This window comes from Anguilla anguilla, chromosome 5 (genome assembly GCF_013347855.1).
Source record: "Anguilla anguilla isolate fAngAng1 chromosome 5, fAngAng1.pri, whole genome shotgun sequence".
In the NCBI taxonomy this organism is placed as follows: domain Eukaryota; kingdom Metazoa; phylum Chordata; class Actinopteri; order Anguilliformes; family Anguillidae; genus Anguilla; species Anguilla anguilla.
The window spans coordinates 30,945,920-30,951,119 of NC_049205.1; the positions used below are offsets into that span (position 1 = coordinate 30,945,920).

The 5,200-nt window shown below is 39.7% G+C and overlaps 1 long non-coding RNA gene across 1 annotated transcript; it reads left to right on the plus strand.

Moving 5' to 3' along the window:
* The first annotated feature begins 755 nt into the window (after nt 1–755).
* Nucleotides 756–1,583, plus strand: LOC118227288. The gene is made up of 3 exons (XR_004765231.1): nt 756–806; nt 1,152–1,275; nt 1,473–1,583. It is a non-coding gene; the product is annotated as an uncharacterized LOC118227288 (long non-coding RNA).
* The last annotated feature ends 3,617 nt before the right edge of the window (nt 1,584–5,200 follow it).

Genomic DNA, 5,200 nt, shown 5'->3' on the forward strand with positions numbered 1-5,200 from the left:
GAGTAAAAGAGACAAGGAAATTTACAGTCAAATTAGTGCCAGGAGCTTGTATCTTCATGTGACAGCTGGACTGACGGCACCATGGGTAGCCATTCCTGATGGCTGCTGTGGTGGCTCGCTGGATGCACCGGTAAAGGTGCATATGGAGAGAGAGAATGTTCTTAAGAGTTAGTCTTTTTCAAATCTTGGAAGAGAAAATAAGATACCTGCTATAGAGTCATGCCATACTTCATTTGATGGAGGAGATCAAAGCCATGCCATTCCGGCCCCTCCCAAACTCCTTGCCACCCTTCACTTCTTGAGCTCACGTTTGTTTCAGTACTCTGAATATTTTGGACTATGTAATGCAAAGTGCCTTATCAATAATGTTGTGGCCAAATACCCTGGTTCTGCACACTGCAATTGTGCATTCTGCACAACAGTGCAATACACAGTAGATTTGTGAGAGTGAGAGTTTGAGAGAGTGGTGATGGGCATGGAGGACCACATGGACCCGATGAAGACAAGCAGCAAACCTACAGCAGTACACGGATGGTAGACTGGCAAGAATTGGTATCATTATAACCAGTAAGTTTGGTGTTCAATACAAATACAAGAGCATTTATGAATATTTGTTAATGCTTTAGGTTTTTCAGTTGTTAATCCAGTTGGGCCTTTCCTTATTCCCATGCATCATGGCTCAGGTTTCTATTTATTTCCAATTAGTACAACACTGTCTTTGGCCTGCTTGGATTAAAATCTCATGTCTTCTATAGGCTACTGCAGCTTTGCTAGAGGAGAATGCAGGATACATCATTGAATACAAGGTACCTGGAATTTAAAATGTATGACAAACTTGACTGTACATTGACGGTTCATTTTGCATACAGGCATGAACACAATTTAGGCTAATGAGGAAAAAATCCAAAACAATTATGCTAATACAGTCATCAGCCCCATTACAATTGTAAATAAAATGATTCAGTGATACTATGCGACCTTTGCTTCACCATGTAGGGACGCATTTCTGTCTTGTGACTTTCTGACAGGGTGGATAAGCATTGTGAGGATCTCGCTGTCATGAAGACTGCTACTGTTGTTGCCATGTTTGACAGTTCATTAACAACTGCCAAAAAAAAACTTGTTCTAAAAATTTCATTCTGCATTTTCAGCAGTTCATTTTGAGTATGCATCTCCTGTGGTGGCTGCTGCTCTATCTCTGAATGGCAGGGCTGGGGAGGCTGTCTAGGACAGGCGGCTGCTGAAGTGTCTGGCTATAGCGGTGCTGGTCAAGCGGTAGGTTCTGGAGATGCCTGCACCAGCTCCACTCATGTACTACTCAAACAAAAAACAAAAGTTTCACGCCCTTCTCAGTTTGCTGATACTTATGCATGTCTCAGCACCATTGAACAAGTTTGTGCCTAATTGTCAGGACAATGGTGTGGGTGTGAGGTGTGTGTGGTTTCTCATCTGTTTATATTGCACCTTCACAGGTGTCAAAGGTAACCATCCCATCCACACCTGTCACCTGCGTCTCTGTCAGAGTCTCCTGCACTCGTTACAAGGGAGAAAATGGATCTTCTTCCGCTGGTAGCTTGCGCAGAAGTTTTATTTGTGGCAAGTTTGGCTTTTGTCTATCTCCTAATAGCTTAGCACTTCTTTACCTCCACAAAGTCACACTAATGGTGCCCAACTACATTTACTTTTTTGCAATGTTATTCTAATTAGGGGTAAAAAATTTATTTTTTAAATTGCACCATTTTTTAAAATTCTTTTTTCTTCTGAAGCGAATGCTTAATTTAAAATAATTTGAGAAATATTTCAGTACAAGAATTCTACTGTCGAGAAAAAAATGACAATTTAATTCAGCTAACATGGTAAACTGGCCGACAATAAAAGGGTCTCACCACTGTAAGCAGAGAACTATTTTACTGTGCGGGTTTGTGGTTTCATTAACTTGCATTGACACCTGTTTGTGGTACCTCGCTGGTACTGTCACAGGAGGCTGAATGAGCAAAGCACATGTTAAAAATGGCAACACAAGCTGCTCTGGGGACCAGGGTGTGTCTTTAGTCAAACAGGGCAGTGCAAAGAACATATTCAGTCAAAACTTCAATGACGTTTTATATTTCTTTTTGTGATTTTTTATTGTGTGTGTGTGTGTGTGTATACATATATATATAGTGCAAGAACATACTGGTGAGCTCAGCGCAAGATCAAGAACAATCTCCAAGATGTAGGCATAGATGGGTCAAAGACTACCATAAAGAGAAGACTACAACTGCATAACCTCACAGATAACCACCACAAGATACAATTCACTGGTAAGCCTGAAGAACAAAATGGCCACCAGGTTGGAGTCTGCAAACAAAGCTTAATGGGCAGATGAGATGAGCATTAACCTGTACCAAAGTGATGGAAAGAGAGAAAAAGAAAGAAAGAAACTGCTCAACCAAAGCACATCCCCCACCGCTACCCCCCCCCCCCCACCCCCACCCCCCCCACCCCCTGAGGGTCAACGACTGTACTCAGCTATTCAACAGAGCTGTGCCCCACCTGAGAATTCAACCTTCAGCATCTCCGTTATAATCCCAGTTCCCTAACCATTATACAACATTGCTGGCCCCATAACACAACCTGCAATCAAAACGAAGCAAACTGAAATGTTTCCTTTTTAAAATGACAAAATAAACAATGTTTTAATATCTTGTCTGTTCTATAACCTCCCCAGGCTAAGTCATGTCATGCCCCTACTCATCTCCCTAAACTGGCTCGCTAGATCAGCTTGAATCAGATTCAATTGGGCAACAAAAAGGGGCAGCTCCCTTGCATCTTAAAGATCATCAGACCCCACACACCAACCAGATTCCTCCATTCTGCAACCTCTGAGTATCTGGCCCCTCCCTGTCACATGCCTGCACTTCTAGGTCCCTTCTGTCTGTTCTGGCCCCCAGTGGTGAAATGTGCTTCCCACTAAGGTTAGGACAGCAGAAACCCTGCCCATATTTTGATGGAGACTGAAGACCCACATCTTCAGATTGCTCTATGGCTCCCCTGACCTCCTCCAACTATCCTTTCTTTATTTGGACGCCCTTTATGGATAATGTTAAAGGTATAGATAAAGATAATGTTATAACTGTGTAAATATGGGCTACCTGTCTAGACATATTTACTTACTAGACGTATATACTAGGCCTACAATACAAACTTTTAGTTTGTTAGCTTAGCATTACACTGATTTGTTAAGAATGGGCTCTCTAAAACCTCTTGCACTATTGTACTCCTTTTGTATTCCAGAGACTATCACTGATGTTCTCCACTTCTTTAAGTCACTGTGGATAAGAGTGTCTGCTATGTGATTGTAATGTAACATCATAATTGGTCTAACTGTTGATTTCAAATGATGTCACCTGTGTTTGTCAACAGGTGAGGTAGTGAGGACTTGCTATATATCATCTAATTTTGCATCCACTTGCTTGGGGGTTGGAATTAGTCGCATGGGAAAAGCCTGTGAATACCTGAAAAAAAGTATGTTCTCTACAAATACTTACATGCGTTTAAATAAAATTAATTCAGAGCTTGACTGAACAATTAACAATTTGTTCATTTTTCTTTTTCTTCCCAGTTTGGATTTGCCCGTGACAAATTCTCTGAGCAGTTGAGCTGCATGGACTCTACACACAGATACAGTCCACACAGTACAGTACTTCAGCAGGAAGCAAGCACTCCTATTCATAGTGTCCCACTAACAAAAACGGGTGGCCTGTAAGCACCTGAGACATCTGAAAGAATTCATAGTTATCAGTTCAACACACACAAACATTGGGAATCATTGTGAAAGGATCACTGTGCCTTTATCAGCAGTAACACACTTTGCACTTTGTCAGCCTTTAAGTGGTGCCATTTTCAACTTGAAGAATTTTATTTTACATTTTTTCTTGTGTTAATTGAAATGTGGTATCCATTTTTCATTGTTGTCTATTTACTAGAAGCTTTGTAATGTATGTTTCTTTTGAAGTGTTTTATTTTAAACATCACTGACCTCCTGTTTCAGTATTTTTACTCTCTGGAGGCCAGCTGAGAGATTGCTCAAAGGAAGTACTGCAATCTTGCTAACCATCTTATCTCCGTGGCCTTCTGTCAACAGAGGACTAAAACAGGAGTCCAGTTGAGCACCTAACCATCATTCAAAAAAGTCCTCCTCCTCTCTCTCTCTCTCTCTCTCTCTCTCTCTCCAGCATTTGTTAGTGGACATGGGTGTACTAAATTCAACGAAGAGATGTCTTGCGTATAGATATGTTACTATCCTGCATCACTCCTTTTTGTTTACAATAATGAACATCTTATCCTCCACCCCCTGCCCCAAATACCTATATTTACAAAGTCACTTTTGTGTGAGTTTTTGTCCTAAGATAATATCATATCATATATTCTTTTTGATTATATCATATAATTTCCAATATTTTAAAATACCATTTTGCTTACCATATCTGAAAAAGAATGTAGTATAGATACACTTTCATATCTTGATATCATTATTAAACCAGTTTAGCAGACCGTAACCTAACCCTTTTAAACTGAATAAAGAAAAGACTGATGCTATTTATCCACGCATTTACTGAGCATGGATTGTTTCCCACCTGAACCATTCAGAAATGACTTCCTCAAAACTAATGTCACAAAGCCAGGCTTTGATTGAAAAGGGAACAAACCTTTCTCATAACTTCACTTTAGGTTTTAAATATGATAATCTTGTTCTGCAGCTATCACAGTACATTTTCACACTGAAAATAATTGCTTGTTACAAAGTTCTCTGTAATACAGAATTATCGTCCTACTGCCCATCTATAATGTCTATTATTTGAACTATTGTGTGCGTAATGAAGTGTTAAATTGCATTTATGTATGAATGATAATAAATCTTCACATATATTGCAAACTGGGGCCAAAAAGTTTCCTACTCACTTCAATTAAGAATGCTTGAAACATGAATTAAAGAATGGGAACTTAACATTACAAATGAAAACTGAAGAAAAAAAAAACTTTTTTCCACTGCTCTGTGTACCTATTAATCTACAGTATGACTATTTTAAGACAGCTGGAAGGTTCAGCCATGCATTTGTATACCAGCTAGTCATGCATAACCAAATAGACCATATTTAGTATAAAAAACGGTGCTTGGCGAAGGCATTCAAAATGTGTGTAAGAGGGCGCAGACAGA